At 36.5% G+C, this 17710-nt stretch overlaps 1 protein-coding gene across 7 annotated transcripts in view; it reads right to left on the reverse strand.

Moving 5' to 3' along the window:
* LOC138306028 (hydroxysteroid 11-beta-dehydrogenase 1-like protein) overlaps window positions 1-17710 on the reverse strand; it is a 78343-nt gene that overhangs the window by 42907 nt on the left and 17726 nt on the right. Inside the window, exon 1 of one of the 7 annotated variants that reach the window (XM_069246349.1) lies at window positions 9056-9185. The exons of 5 other annotated variants lie outside the window; for them this stretch is intronic. The gene's annotated coding sequence lies outside the window, so the exon portion shown is untranslated. Of the gene's footprint in view, window positions 1-9055; window positions 9186-17710 lie in introns of those variants that run through there. One more of the 7 variants, XM_069246355.1, reaches the window with a different exon arrangement.

Genomic DNA, 17710 nt, shown 5'->3' on the forward strand with positions numbered 1-17710 from the left:
GTTGTTAAGATCTCTCAACATATTACCACAAGCCCTACCGCCACCTCTGGGCTGCGAGTTCGAATCCCATGTGAGGCAGTTGCAAGGTACTGACCGATGGTCAGTGGTTTTGGCTCGGGTATTCCGACTCTTCTCGACCAACAAACCTGTCACATCCTTACATGACCCTGGCTGTTAATAGGAGGCTAAACTAAACTAATAAAACAAAACCAAAGCAAGTTATTCCAATTTGCATATTATAGAGTTATCTGCACTTGCGGGTAGGTATTGATTGTGACGTCATGTGTTTGGGAGCGCAACGTCAAACGTTTCGGAGAAAACAATGTGAATAGGGCTCACAAAATAATGACGTTACAATTGATACCTACCCGCAAGGGAGCTAACTCTGTAAAATGCAAAGACGGAATAAGATTCATAGGATCGTCTCAGTGTTCTTATTTTGAATGCCTTCTCCACGTTACCATGTCCTCAAATCCTTTGGTCACATGTATCCTTGTTTATTGGGTCTATACTTAGACATTACTTTACCATAAATATCCAGCCAACGAAAATCGCTTCAAATTACATTAGGCCAAAAAAAAAAAAAAAAAATAAAGACTGTTTAGGGTTATCCGGCCGACCCTAATTTTTTACCTTTTTTTTTTCCAACATTTTTTTACGAAAAAAATTAATGTCTGAATTTTGATCTCAGACTCCGGTTCCGGCCATTACTTTAGAGTGAAAGACACTGTAGAAAAAAAAAAAAAAACGACCTACCGACCGTATGTTTTTTGGCAATGTAACCCTGAAGAGACATTTTTTTTTTTTTGCAATACAATAGTAATGCAAAAAAAAACTATTACACAGGTGAGGTTACTTATTTTACTTCAAACACCAATTATTGTTCAAATGATGAGTATCGTTAAATTATGCTCTGTCGGCGGTGGAGCATCTTGAAATAAAAAATAAGGATAAAATACAGTATAAAGTCCATGTTAATTAATGTGTATTTCAATGATAAATAATTAATTTTTCTTCGTTTTCATACCAAATCTGGCTTTCTGATTGGCCAATATTTTTTTTGCATACCACTGTGATAAAAAAATCTGAGAATGGTGCGAAACCCCGACGTTATCGTGACGTCACAATAGAGACATTGACGTTGCGTATTGATTTGGAAAAAAGAATCCCTTGAAAAACTACTATAATGTTACATTTAAACATACTTCATTTTATCAAATTGAGTATGAAATTAATTATAAGTATTGATGTCACTATTTTTTAATTTTATCATTTTATGAAAAAAAATTGTTCGCAAACTTTCACAGATTCACAGAGTTTGCAAACAATTTTTTTTTTCATACCTCGAAAAAATTAAAAAATAGTGACATCAATGCTTAAATAAAGAATAATAATTCAACTTTTGTGTAGCATTTTAAGCTTGCTGGTTTATCGTTAATCTCCGTGAACGTTGTATGTATTAATTTACCCTGAGACTCCTCAAATCTTATACAAACACCGCATGTTGAGTTAGAGGTAGTTCAGTGCAGCAGGTGAAAGATATCAACATTTACCCTAATTATAAACACACATTGCTTACTATTGTCGTATTAACCTCAAAATCCAAAGTACACCATATCGACCTGGTCGGAATTCAGAGTGTGAAAACAGGAATTCCTAAGCATAATAACACGCTTTATTTACGAGAACAAACATATTATGGCTAACAAACACGAAAGGTATTTTGATAAGGTATTGATATGAGGTCAAATTTAAATGTATAAATATTGTATGTGTAGTGGAACTGGATTACTAAGTCGGTAGCTTAATATAGGTCTTTATTTGAAATCCACAAAACACACTTCAACATCCATGAATCGGAGAAGATTTGATCAATACGTCATAATTATTTGAACAATCGTGCAGGGCTCTCTCTCACTTTTGTGTGAATGGGGCCGTGGCCTTCAGAACTGTGAAAATAATCGTGGTACTGACCAAAATTGTGAAAATTAGAATTTTTCAAATAAAACATATCCAACTGAAAACTTGATTTATTTCAAGCAATTGATTTCAGTTTTACTCTTGGACTAGGATTTTAGTAGTTTAACAATCTCGTAAAATATTTTAGTTTCCTTTTCTTTTGGCCTTTCCTTTTGATGCTTTTGGACTAAACGGCACTGTGAAAATTACCTTGAGGAATTGTGAAAAACATGGGTAATTTAGATTGGGAATGGGGTCGAAAATCGGCCCCAGAAACAGCCCAGCGAGAGCCCTGTCATGAAACACAAACTTTATCCCAAATAGATGTCATCAGTAGAACTAGAGGCTATATGAAGAAGATATATAAGAAACGATGTTGGTTGGATGAACGGCTTATACTCCGGAAAATACGGTAATTGACAAATGGAACAGTCTACCACAATATGTTGTTGATACGAAATATGTGAAAGAATTTGAAATACTACTGGATAGATATTCATTAATAACAATTTGAATATAAACATTGATATAACTACACCAACTGAAATGGATAGTTGAACCCGAATTTTTATATGATATAGGCATAGAGGCTTAGTTGTAACCTACGTTTATCATTTATCGTGTAAAATCTTTCAAAACTAATTAAATCGTATTAAAAGAAACGTATTGATGAGAATATTTGTGCTTGCTCATCTCAACTGGTCTGTGTACTGTTTCCATACTTATTTTAACGACGTCACGTTTTCGCGAGAAATTGTGAAAATCCTGAGAGCCAAATTGTGTCAGGATTTAAAGATGACCTCTTATGAATATCTGACCATCAGATATTGCCTAAAAAAATACTATTGTCCCTTAACATAATAACCCCTATGGGGTTGGAACCTGCCCTAAAAGATGACCACTTCGACAGAAGAATCAACATTTGGGAGTATCTGTCAGGATTGAAATTGAGTCCTGAGATGACCCCTTAACCTTGGAGATGATTCTTACTTAGAAGAATTGAACCTGGAAATGACCCCTAATGAAAGGATTTGTCTTTGGAGATGATCTATGAGAGGAATTGACCTTTGGAGATGATCCTGATGAGGAAGTTAATGACACCTTGATTGCTTGAGATGATCCTGATGAGAAATGACCTTGGAGATGATGATGAGAAGAAATGACCATCGGGATGACCCCCTGATCAGAGAAATTGACCTTGAAGATGACCCCTAATGAGAAGAATTAACCTTGAAAATGAACCTAATGAGAGGAATTGACCTTGAAAATGACACCTAATGATAGGAATTAATCTTGGAGATGACCCCTTATGAGAGATACTGACCTTGGAGATGGCCCTAAATGAAAGCAATCAATCTTGGAAATGACCTCTGATTATGGAGATGGCCCCCTGAATAGAGGAATTAACTTTGGAGATGACCCCTGATGAATGGCTTTCACCTTGGAAATGGTCCCTGATGAGAGGAATTGACCTTGGAGATGACCCCTGAGATTATAAGGAAGTGCTACAGTTATCTGATATGTCTAATAATGTGAGAAAAGAAACACAAGACTAAACACAGAAAATTGCTTCCACATGTTTGGTACAAAAATATACAGTCAGTGTTCACAGGAACAGGCCACATGCTGGAAACTCGGTCATCCATAGCATCCAGCTAATTGGATTATAATTACATTTAGGTTTGTTTTTTCCTTGGTTTTTAGGGGGGCGTTAGGAGGACATGACATTTTACTAACAGGGTTGTTGGAGGATCACCTACGTAACTGTCAGTTTGTAATGTGTGATGAGCAGCACTTTAACCCAGAGGTGGAGGGCTAGTTGTAGTATGTAAGACACCTTAACCACTCAGCCACTGTGACCCAGAGGTGAAGAGCTAGTGGTAGAATGTCAGACACCTTAACCACTCAGCCACTGTGATTCCGAGGTGGAGGGCTAGTGGTAGAATGTCAGACACCTTAACCACTCAGCCACTGTGACTCCGAGGTGGAGGGCTAGTGGTGAATATCAGACACCTTAACCACTCAGCCACTGTGACTCCGAGGTGGAGGGCTAGTGGTGAATATCAGACACCTTAACCACTCAACCATGAAACCCCTCAACAACCACTGTCCCTTTGGGACAGAATTTTGAAATGTTTTGGGGGAAATTTCTGGATATGGCAAATGTATAACTCCATAGTCCAATGTTTGTCAATATGGGTTCTAAAGGACCCTAACTCTAGATTGACGCCTTGATTAGCGATGGAGTTACTGGTGCTCCTCAATGTACTCTAAGACCCCAGACCTTGTAGCTACAGTCCTTAGGGAGTTATTGGGGCTCCTCAATGCACTCTAAGACCCCACACCTTTTAGCTACAGCCTAGGAGTTATGGCTCCTAATGCACTCAAGACCCATTACCTTGGGACTTGTTACTACAGGACCTTTTTTCCTGGTATGGCTCCTCAACTGCACTCCAAGACCCCAGACCTTGTAGCTACAGTCCTTAGGGAGTTACTGGGGCTCCTAAATGCACTCTTAGACCCCAGACCTTGTAGCTACAGTCCTTAGGGAGTTACTGGTGCTCCTCAATGCACTCCAAGACCCCAGACCTTGTAGCTACAGGCCTTAGGGAGTTACTGGGGCTCTTCAATGCACTTTAAGACCCCAGACTTTGTAGCTAAAGTCCTTAGGGAGTTACTGGGGCTCCTAAATGCACTCTAAGACCCAGACCTTGTAACTACAGACCTTATAGGGAGTTACTGGGGCTCCTCAATGCACTCTAAGACCCCAGACCTTGTAGCTACAGGCCTTAGGGAGTTACTGGGGCTCCTCAATGCACTCTAAGACCCCAGACCTTGTAGCTACAGGCCTTAGGGAGTTACTGGGGCTCCTCAATGCACTCTAAGACCCCAGACCTTGTAGCTACAGACCTTAGGGAGTTACTGGGGCTCCTCAATGCACTCTAAGACCCCAGACCTTGTAGCTACAGACCTTAGGGAGTTACTGGGGCTCCTCAATGCACTCTAAGACCCCAGACCTTGTAGCTACAGGCCTTAGGGAGTTACTGGGGCTCCTCAATGCACTTTAAGACCCCAGACCTTGTAGCTACAGGCCTTAGGGAATTACTTTGGCTCCTCAATGTACTCTAAGACCCCAGACCTTGTAGCTACAGTCCTTAGGGAGTTATTGGGGCTCCTCAATGCACTCTAAGACCCCAGACCTTGTAGCTACAGGCCTTAGGGAGTTACTGGGGCTCCTCAATGCACTCCAAGACCCCAGACCTTGTAGCTACAGTCCTTAGGGAGTTACTGGGGCTCCTCAATGCACTTTAAGACCCCAGACCTTGTAGCTACAGGCCTTAGGGAGTTACTGGGGCTCCTCAATGCACTCTAAGACCCCAGACCTTGTAGCTACAGGCCTTAGGGAGTTACTGGGGCTCTTCAATGCACTTTAAGACCCCAGACTTTGTAGCTAAAGTCCTTAGGGAGTTACTGGGGCTCCTAAATGCACTCTAAGACCCAGACCTTGTAACTACAGACCTTATAGGGAGTTACTGGGGCTCCTCAATGCACTCTAAGACCCAGACCTTGTAACTACAGACCTTATAGGGAGTTACTGGGGCTCCTCAATGTACTCTAAGACCCCAAACCTTGTAGCTACAGGCCTTAGGGAGTTACTGGGGCTCCTCAATGTACTCTTAAGACCCCAGACCCTGTAGCTACAGGCCTTAGGGAGTTACTGGGACTCCTCAATGCACTCTAAGACCCCAGACCTTGTAGCTACAGGCCTTAGGGAGTTACTGGGGCTCCTCAATGCACTCTAAGACCCCAGACCTTGTAGCTACAGACCTTAGGGAGTTACTGGGGCTCCTCAATGCACTCTAAGACCCCAGACCTTGTAGCTACAGACCTTAGGGAGTTACTGGGGCTCCTCAATGCACTCTAAGACCCCAGACCTTGTAGCTACAGACCTTAGGAAGTTACTGGGGCTCCTCAATGCATTTTAAGACCCCAGACCTTGTAGCTACAGGCCTTAGGGAATTACTTTGGCTCCTCAATGTACTCTTAGACCCCAGACCTTGTAGCTACAGGCCTTAGGGAGTTACTGGGACTTCTCAATGCACTCTAAGACCCCAAACCTTATAGCTACAGGCCTTAGGGAGTTACTGGGGCTCCAAAATGCATTTAAGACCCCAGACCTTGTAGCTACAGGCCTTAGGGAGTTACTGGGACTTCTCAATGCACTCTAAGACCCCAAACCTTATAGCTACAGGCCTTAGGGAGTTACTGGGGCTCTTCAATGCACTTTAAGACCCCAGACCTTGTAGCTACAGGCCTTAGGGAGTTACTGGGGCTCCTCAATGCACTCTAAGACCCCAGACCTTGTAGCTACAGACCTTATAGGGAGTTACTGGGGCTCCTCAACGCACTCTAAGACCCCAAACATTGTAGCTACAAGCCTTAGGGTCGCTGTCAATGGAATGGTTATCATATGGCTGATTAGGGAAAATTACTTGGGAGATATTACTCCCCCCTATCAGGAGGAAAGTGCTCTGCAATTAGGGAAAATAAGCCAGCACGCCTTCTTCCTTTCCCAGTTTATCAGAAAGCTGAAACCAGAAATAGGAATTTCAGCCCAGTATCGTTTATAGTGTAACCCCTTGCTGCAATTGCTTAACAGTATTAAATATTCCAATTTTAAAATTGAATTTCTATAAATTGCTGAGCAATATTCAAGCAATTTTGAAAAAATATCAATTCATCAAGAAACAGGATGTGAAATTCTGAATTAAATTAAATGAAAATGTTGTCGATTTAGGATCTGATATAGTAGGACAATTAAGCTGAAGTTTGCTGTACTTCGCCTTCACAGATGTTTTCGTAGCTCGCAGCGATTTCAATCCAGATAATTTGAGGATGTGGGGATTTTTTTGCTAATTACTCCCTAAATAATTACATCTTAAATTGGGTTTCTACGTTATGTGGAAAAACCTGGCAGCCGTTGCTAATTTTCTCATTGACTTGTAGGGCTGTTAAATTTGGGCATATGGCAAATTTGTTAGGACATTCCATTAGTGACAGAACGCAAATTTTAATTTTCAAAAAAAAAAAAGACCCCATGCGTCTCTTTAACAAGCATTGCTTTAATTTTTGAAAGTATTCTCTCTTCACGTTAAAGATGCTCCACTGCTGACAAACAATATTTTTCTCTATCAAAAACGGGTGAAGACAGTTTAGCATTTTTTTTCAGTTACCGTACAAAGGTGACTTACTTTACACCATTACCACCATTGAAAAGGTTGAGTTTCTAATTTTACTTAAAGATGAAAATATTAAAAATAATTAATTGCATCACGAAAAATTTCCATGGCATTAAGTCCTATATGTAAAGAATTACTGATTGCGCATGCACCAAAAGCAAAATAAATAATTTATCATTTTTGTGTTCATTAGAAATACATATACACGATTAAACAGCAATTACTGTTAAAATGATGAGTATCGTTTATGCTCTGTCAGCGATAGAGCATCTTAAAAAATGTTTATTTGAATTAATTTCGATAATGAACCTCATGAGCACTTAGGTGACTGTGGCAATGATTAAAATGTTCTGAAGTGTTAGCTTCAACCTTTGGGTTACAAACTCGAAGGTCCAGCACTCATGCTATCCTTCATCCCTGAAGACACATTTAGACTCTTCTAAATCAAAGACTAGACAAGTCCATAATGAAATTTCAGGGGGAATGAGTAAGATTGATAGCAATTAATGATTAAGATTCAAATACAACTGCAAGCCAATGCTACCCTTTATATGGCAACATGGCAACCAAATGTTTCTCCATTTTCTTTCCGTGATAACCATTATTTATTGAAATTCATATATTACAACAATTCACAAAGTTTGAACAAAATTGATCCAACACAAATGAGTTAATGTCTATTTTATAAAACCTGTGTATAGTGACTTGGTTACCATAGCAACCAACCTTTTTGCAAAAGAAACCCTGCATGCACATTTACACTAATGATGGTCCTCAAATTGACCCAATAAATCAGGGATGTTTCTCTGGACAAATATTTTTGGTGGACAGTTAGACAGATGAACAAACAGATAGACATGCTTAGAATCAATCAAGCATGAAGTCTGATTATAAAAATTCATATTGTCTTCAGATTTTAATTTCTTTATATGATTTTTTTTTTCAGTTAATTCAATATAATTTACAAACTTTACTTAGTTCAGATGAGAAATTTAGGTAAAAATTTAAAGTCAAATATCAACTTGATTATAATCATTAATAACATTTCAAAATAACAATGTCACACTTTCATTTTTTTTTTATTTAGTACTAATTATTCTTAGATTTAGTTTTTCCACATTTTAAAGTGAATAGTCGGGCAAAGAAAACCAGTCTAAATGCGTTCATTGGCCTTCGAAAAGTTCTCACATATTGATATGACGGTCAAGTTCTGCTTAGTTTCCCAGTTCTGACCATTAAAGTAAAGAAAAGTTGAAAGCATTGAAAGCAAGGCTGCGTGGAAATGTAACCACGGACATAGTGAGCCGGAAGGACGTTTTAGAATTTCCATACTTTAAATTAATTTCTTCGTACGCAGACAGATTTTGACGAGAGATTTTATTTTTCCATTTCATAAGAAATTATACTGGATACATTCACACCATTTTTACCGACTTTAGCCATCCTTGCCCGACTGTTCACTTTAAAGGATTTGAGTATTTATTCCCAATTTAATTATATGAATTAATCAATAGAGAATTTTAGATTCACATAAAGTGAGATACTAAAAATTCATTTTTATTTTATTTTTGAATAATTTGAAATATTTTATTTCCAATTTAAATCCATAAATCAATTAAGCATTTTACAGTTACATGTACAAGTCCAATACTTACGATTTGAAACACTTAAAAAACTTTCATTTGAAGGATTTGAAATTTTTTCCATATTTAAAAACAAATTAACATAAAAAGTTACACACACATTCATATTGTGTTGCTAATTACACTAAAAAAAATAATTTTTTAATTAATCACACATTTTCTATTATTACTATAACTATATATATATATATATGTATATAAGGTGGTACCTACTATTAGGGATTCTCTGGTTCCAGCTAATACTTCCAAGTCAAAGGCAATGCAGCAAAAGAGACTGGGAGAGTTTGTCCAGTTTTATCAGAGGACATACAAGGTTCTGAAATATCACTCTAGGGGATACGATATTAACATATGTTCTTTTGGTATTACAGAAGACACTTGCAGCATCACTGTTGGGGATATGAACTTGTTAATTCCTTTTTAAGGAGTATAAAGATTGCAGCATCACTGTCGGGGATATGAACTTGTTAACTACTTTTTAAGGAGCGCAAAGATTGCAGCATCACTGTCGGGGATATGAACTTGTTAACTCCTTTTTAAGGAGCACAAAGTTTGAGCACCACTGAAGGGGATATGAACTTAATAACTCATTTTTAAGGAGCAAAAATTATGCAGCATCACTTGGGGATTATACTTGTTTAATTCATTTATTAGGAGCAACAATTGTAGCATCACTGTAGGGGATATGAACTTAATCACTCATTTGTATGAAGCAAATGATGATTCGTGGAACAGCATCACATTAATTTTTTTTTACATGTTTACTATTCATTGGAACAAACAAACACACAAATGTCAATTTAAAGGACACTCGTCTGAAATTATCACAGTTTGGGATATATATGTATTAACACTTCCGTACAGATCAAAAATTTAAGAAGAAAAAAACTGCATCACATTTCTGACATGCTAAATAACTTATAAGGAGCATGACAATTTATTCTTTTTCTGCCACTTATTTCATTATTTCTACTACTTAAACAAATAATAACTGTTATTTTTATAGATCAGTGAAGCATTGACCCCAATCCTAGAGAGAATTTCCTGAGATAATGGGCTCAGTGATAAGTGGTCAAGTGGACTTATGTCTTTATGTACCTGGTCAATCATCATTACAGTCTTGTCTTAACCACTCAAAACGCAATAAGATAAAAGCCTCTCTCTTCAATTATTAATAAGTTTGATCACAGCATGGGAGATTGTACACCAGTAAATATCACAATATGGGAGATTGTACACCAGTAAATATCACAGTATGAAAGATTGTACACCAGTAAATATCACAGTATGGGAGATTGTACACCAGTAAATATCACATTATGGGAGATTGTATACCAGTAAATATCACAGTATGGGAGATTGTACACCATTAAATATTACAGTATGGGAGATTGTACACCAGTAAATATCACTGTATGAAAGATCGTACACCAGTAAATATCACAGTATGGGAGATTGTACACCAGTAAATATCACAGTGTTGGAGATTGTACACCAGTAAATATCACAGTATGGGAGATTGTACACCAGTAAATATCACAATATGGGAGATTGTACCCCAGTAAATATCACAGTATGGGAGATTGTACACCATTAAATATTACAGTATGGGAGATTGTACACCAGTAAATATCACTGTATGAAAGATTGTACACCAGTAAATATCACAGTATGGGCGATTGTACACCAGTAAATATCACAGTATGGGAGATTGTACACCAGTGAATATCACAGTATGGGAGATTGTACACCAGTAAATATCACAATATGGGAGATTGTACACCAGTAAATATCACAGTATGGGAGATTGTACACCAGCGAATATCACAGTATGGAATATTGTACACGAGACTTTTAGGTAGAATGGGAGACAGGGTTAAATTGATAAAAGTACAGTGCCAGGTATTTAAGGAAAGTCTGAGTACCTGCAGAAAAAACACAGACCTATATATGTAAACATGCAGTGGGTTGAAAACATGCAATCATTGGTAAATGGTTAGAGAATGATTAAAAGCCTCTAATTGCTCACTTGGCCCCTTATCCTGAATTACCTATAAATCAATTAAAATTGATAAATTTGACTTATTTAAAGTCATGATCAAATAAAAAAAAATAACAGTCATACCTGTAGCTATGAATAAATCTATACATCTTCAGATCAACTTTTAAATGTGACTTTGTAGCTTTGCTTAAACATGTTGACTTCAAACTGAAATAAGATCTGTTTGGCAATGTTTATTTTAGTTTTATGTACTGTGAGTGAGAAAGAAAACTAATTATACACCTAATTACCTCTCTTTAAAACATCAACAAATCTTTCCTTTTCAAGGTCCTAAGCCAAATTCACATTATGTGACGATAACAGACTCTTAGATATCTGGTGGTTTACCATAAATTGTATCTTTAATGTATATAGATACAAACAACTTGTATACAATGGGAGGTCGTCTCTCAGAAACTTTACCGTAGCCAGATATCTGTCAATTTGAATCCAATTACTTGTATGACCTCCCTTTTATAATGTTTCAAAATGATAAAAAAAAGTAATTTACACCCATGGATTAAATATGGAATCACCTGTTCTATAGAAGCAGACTGTTCTATTTGACAGAAAAGGGGGTTTGGGTTTATTTTTTTTATTTTATCTATCATTGAAACATAATTTCAGTGAAAAATACTTTGGCCGACAACGAAGTGTTAAAGTTCTCACCAGAATATATATATATCCACAAAGTTTCAAAGACACCTATGTAATAACTGCATAAACTGGCCCTTGTCTATTTCGGATCTCTGCCTTTTCTGGCATAATTTTATGGCATTTTCTTTCCTTAGGTTTAGTACTGTTTTCGACTCTATAAGCGCCCCTCCCCCTTTTTGAAGCCTCAATTTCAATTCCACATACCTAAAAAAAGATAAAAATTACACAAAACTGTATAGATTAGCAATAACTTTGTTTTATTAGCGTCTTTTCATTTTTTTCAATTTTTGAAATGCCCTGGGCGCTTATTGGGTCGAATACGGTAATTAAAACCTGTATATCACGGAAGCCTGGCTGTAATCCGACACTTTCTCTCTCCGACTTGTATATTGCTTCACTCCACCATCTGTTTTCTCTTTTCTTCTTCTTTATCTCATCTTTTTTCTCTTTCTTTCCTACATATATCTCTCTCTTATTTCTTTGTTCTGTTTTTTTCCATTCATCTTCCTCCCCGCCATAAGCTATAGAAAGTTTTTGGAAAAGGGGTGCTTATTATGATAAATTCCCTCTCTTTCAGATTATAATTCTCTCTCAGGCACAGATGCTGATAGGAGATTTTTATAAAACGGGTGCTATAATTATGACAAATCTGGTCAATACCTGGGGTATGGAAGAACCACACAGAAGTTTTGCTGAGATTCCAGTATCTGTGACAGATAAGTCTTGGAATTCGGTTAAAGTGACATTTCCTACGTCACCTTGTCTGATTATAACCCAACAAAGCCTCTAGATATGTACCACGACTGACAACACAAACTTGCCAAATCAGACAAACGCCATGTCCTTCTAAAGTCTGTGGTTTAGCTGTAATTACCGGAATTAGACCAGTTGTTATCGTGCCACTGTAGGTATAATATAACATGACAAAAAGTCGTAAAGTACCCGGGCACTGACAGCTTACAAGTGTCAAACCAACTCTCTGTAGAATACCCAATACTTTACAGGCTACAGTGTATATATAGTTAACATGCCCTTCTTTAAAGCTATACATGTCATAGTGGCTGAGTGGTTAAGGTGTCTGACATTCTATCACTTGCCATCAACCCCTGGGTCACAGTGGCTGAGTGGTTAAGGTGTCTGGTATTCTACCACTAGCCCTCCACCTCTTAGTCACAGTGGCTGAGTGGTTAAGGTGTCTGACATTCTATCACTAGCCCTCAACCTCTGGGTCACAGTGGCTGAGTGGTTAAGGTGTCTGGTATTCTACCACTAGCCCTCCACCTCTGGGTCACAGTGGCTGAGTGGTTAAGGTGTCTGACATTCTACCACTAGCCCTCCACCTCTGGGTCACAGTGGCTGAGTGGTTAAGGTGTCTGACATTCTACCACTAGCCCTCCACCTCTGGGTCACAGTGGCTGAGTGGTTAAGGTGTCTGACATTCTACCACTAGCCCTCCACCTCTGGGTCACAGTGGCTGTGTGGTTAAGGTGTCAGACATACTACCACTAGCCCTCCACCTCTTAGTCACAGTGGCTGAGTGGTTAAGGTGTCTGACATTCCACCACTAGCCCTCCACCTCTGGGTCACAGTGCCTGAGTGATTAAGGTGTCTGACATTCTACCACTAGCCCTCCACCTCTTAGTCACAGTGGCTGAGTGGTTAAGGTGTCTGACATTCTACCACTAGCCCTCCACCTCTGGGTCACAGTGGCTGAGTGGTTAAGGTGTCTGACATTCTACCACTAGCCCTTCACCTCTGGGTCACAGTGGCTGAGTGGTTAAGGTGTCTGACATTCTACCACTAGCCCTCCACCTCTGGGTCACAGTGGCTGAGTGGTTAAGGTGTCTGACATTCTACCACTAGCCCTCCACCTCTGGGTCACAGTGGCTGAGTGGTTAAGGTGTCTGACATTCTATCACTAGCCCTCCACCTCTGGGTCACAGTGGCTGAGTGGTTAAGGTGTCTGACATTCTATCACTAGCTCTCCACCTCTGGGTCACAGTGGCTGAGTGGTTAAGGTGTCTGACATTCTATCACAGCTCTCCACCTCTGGGTCACAGTGGCTGAGTGGTTAAGGTGTCTGACATTCTACCACTTACAAGACCTTCACCAAATTGTGTTTTTCAACAGATGTTAACGGAACAATGACACATATAGACAATAAACCAATAATTACTGAGCTACTTTCTTAATGAAATTTGAAAATTAAGTCAAGTTAAGTTAAGACGATGATGAGTTGATTTAATTGGTTTTTTTGTTTGTGTAAAAAAGAAGAATGTCATTTGAAAAACAAAGATTATTTTAACTTTAACCTAAATTTAATGTCATTTGAGAGATAAAGTTTATTTTAACTTTAACCCTAAAATTTGATAATGGACTAGTCTAGTCTATTATTTAGAAGACTCAAAATGTGTCTTCAAGGGTAATTAAGCTAAGGATATCTATATTGTGGAAATTAATTGAGGCGCAAAATTTGTACGAGCATAATTACCATATTTCATTAAATTCTAATAAATAGATATAATTAGTGCTATTAGCATAATATTATAGTCATCATTATTATTTTTTTTACACAGATCATCATTTTTTTTATCTCTTACAATGAAAATATACCCGAGATATTGGACTATATATGTGAGTTAATCTGCCATCCGTTTGAAAGTAATTGTACACCAAACAATATCATAAACTGATAGCTATGTTAATGTAAATAAATATGTCAATGGGTATTCTCATGGAAATTGAAGTAAAGAATAAAAAAAATCAGTCTTGAGCCCATAAATCTAATATTTCAACTTAATGTTAAATTTACAGATCAGGGTTTTTTCTAGCCAGACTCCAGCCCTACTGTGTTATTGGTATAAGACTGCTAATTTGACCCCAAGAAACCAGATAAGGAATCCTAAAATAGACCACAGAATGTTAATAATTTTGACCTGCAACCTGAAAATGAGAAGCTGTTAAATAGTTGAGTATTAATCCATTCACCCCTAAAAACACATTTAGACTCTTCTAATCAAAAGCTAGAGCAGTTCATTAGGAAATTTCAGGGGCGAGAAGGTATAAATCTACTCATTTTAGAGTTTGAATCCACAGGACGTTGAATAGCAGGAAAATTTCATCAAGTATATTTATCATATTCAAAGATAGATTCATTTGGAAATTTTTGATAAAATTCTCAGTTTTCTTTTTAAAATGACAAATGACAGAATTATTTTATAAAAATTTGTCGGCATTTTTGTATATCAGACTTTAATTTCATCCTTCCTTTTTCAAATGTCAAAGTTTAATGTGACAAATAAAACATTTTTAAAGTTACACTTTCTATTAAGGAGGCATGCATGGTTTGGGAAGTAAATGCTTTTTGCATTAATATTTCAACTTATCTCCCCTTAGTTTTCAATAATTTCCCAGAGTTAAATAATATACTTCAATGGTTAAAAGATTGAGGTATCCAAACAACATTTTTTTTTTTGATTTTAATTCGGATATAATAACATAAAAAAAAGATTCAATTCAGTTTTGACTATTAATGAATTTTTTCTTAAATTAAGATTTTGAATTTTACATTCAATAGAAAACTGATCACATCATTCTACAGAATATCAAAATTTTCAATTATAGTTAATATTTGACCACCGTCATAATTTTTTATTTTACTGCATGTCAAATTAAACGAATTTTAAACCAGGGGGAGATAATCTGGTGTTAGAATTCAGCTGAGAAATACTTATCACATTCATCCCTGCAGACACATTTGAACTCTTCTAAAACCAAAGTTGGACTAGTTCATTATAAAATTCAGGGGTGAATGAGTTGTTAATAAACAATGGAGCAATAATACTGTTTACTGGTGCCACATACATAAAAAAACACGACAATCTCCTGATCTGAGGGTGCGGTCACAGGGACCTGGCACGAATTTCTTACCCACAGTACTTAGATACAAACACAGGAGATTCATTGTTCACATACTGCATGACAAAAGTGTTTAACCCTGGAAATGGTTTATAAATTCTCAAAATGAATAACAACCTTAAAATGTCATAATGACAATAAGACCGTAAAGTAATGAGATTTTTCAGATTTGCAGCCAAATACATCATGTAGACTTCAACTTTATCAAGATTTTTAAAACTCTGAAACCTTTTCGTTTTCTGTATATCCTAATCAAGAAAACCTAAAAGTCTCCAGCACATTTGTTAACAGGTATGTACTTTATTATGTTATTACAACTAAAAGAAAAGTTTATGCAAAGTTGTAAAATGCTCAAACAAGAAACATTTTTAAATGATATAAGAAGTGGATCTTAAAGCAAATCAATTTTGATAAAGCCACTTCAGTAATTTATTTAAAAGTACAATAAAATTCACAAAAATTGCAGTAAAATTCACAAAAATTGCAGAAAAATTCACAAAAATTGCAAAGTGATTTACTCTGATATATATTGATCTAATCCATGTGTTATTTAAATATTTTGATATTTAAGGCCTAATGCATTTGTCTATCATTTTTCATGCTTTGATATTTACAGGTAAATCTTTAAATGCCTAATATTTGGATTTTTCGAATTAGCCAAGACAAAACCATAACGATACCTGTTCGGCTATGTAGACAGTTTCTTTAAATCAAAATAAAGTATACAGGGCTTTTTCTCACTGCTTTGGGAATGGGGCCTGTGGCTTTGAATTTGGGAAAATGTGCTACAAAACCAGGATTTGGGAAAAATTATGAAATATGAAATAAAGCATAACAAATACAAAATTTTATTTCCAGTGTAGTTTATGTACGTTTCTGAAGTCAATTCACAAATATTTAAAGTCTTAACCAACTAAGTTCATGCAATATTTTTGGATAGTTTCCAAGAAATTTTGATTCTGGGAAATTTAAGGCTTGAATTGGGAAAAAATTATAGGTTTTGCCATGGGCAATGGGGCCAATTTTCAGCCCCAAATCATGTTGAAACAAGAGCTGTTGGAAAACAGCAAAGCTCGCCTATTCAGAAGAAGTTGATGTTCAAGTATTTACTATTTAAACATGGAAATATGACAAATTAACAGACTCAAAAAACCCCTAAAGGGCCCCAAATTGGTTGTATTATCACGTTCAGCATCCATACACATTAGGAAAATAAAATCATTAACATTTATGATTGGGTATGCTTAAACAATTGACAAAATAGAAACTTGCTCAAAAACTTTAACATGGAAATATGACAAATTAACAGACTCAAAAAAAACCTAAATGGCCCCAAATTGGTTGTATTATCACGTTCAGTATCCATACACATTAGGAAAATAAAATCATAAACATTTATGATGACTTAAGCTTAAACAATTGACAATAGGCGAGCTAAAAAAGCTATGGTATAGTACTACAATAATATCATGATTACAATACAAAAAGGTGGATTGACCTAATATAATGATTTTTATGATAATTTCAGAGTTGATAGAGAAAGATAAGTGTCAAACCTTTGATCTCTGAAGGTTTATAAGGTACCACAGATTTAACAAAAACATCTTGGTTAAAATTGTTTACAGTTATATATGTGCCATACTTTTCATACTCACAAATCATGATAAGCTTCTAATATGCTATTCATCACCATTCAAGAGCTGAAAATGATTTTTGGCAGTTTAGACTGCCAAAAATCATTTTATTTATACATCTATACTGAAGATTACATCCCATTAGACCATGAAGCCAAGTTATAGTCTACAATTTCATTGTACATTTTCACAATGCCATACAGTAAATGTAGAGTGATTTATGCAGGTATGTTTCCATCTAAACATACATAAAGCATAAAAAAAAAATTTGCAGTACATACTTTCTGTCTTGTAAATAATGTTTATAAGTCTTCTAAAGCCATTTGAATGATTTTCACTGCTTAATCATTAAACCTTATGGTTTTCAATAGATTAATGAAGAAAAAATAACATGTCAAAATCTTTGCTTAGTTATATGGCAAAAGTTACTTTAACATGCTACAGCAACTTGTATGTAACAAAATAGTGATCCACAAACATAACCAATTTTAAGTTTGAAAAAGATGAAAAACCTTCATATGAAGCAACTAAGAGTAATGAAAGAGCGAAAACATTTGGATTCCTACCAAAAGGGATATTTCTAATGAAAGAAATCAACATTTAATGCGTTATAATTCA

This window comes from Argopecten irradians, chromosome 13 (assembly GCF_041381155.1).
Source record: "Argopecten irradians isolate NY chromosome 13, Ai_NY, whole genome shotgun sequence".
Classification (NCBI taxonomy): domain Eukaryota; kingdom Metazoa; phylum Mollusca; class Bivalvia; order Pectinida; family Pectinidae; genus Argopecten; species Argopecten irradians.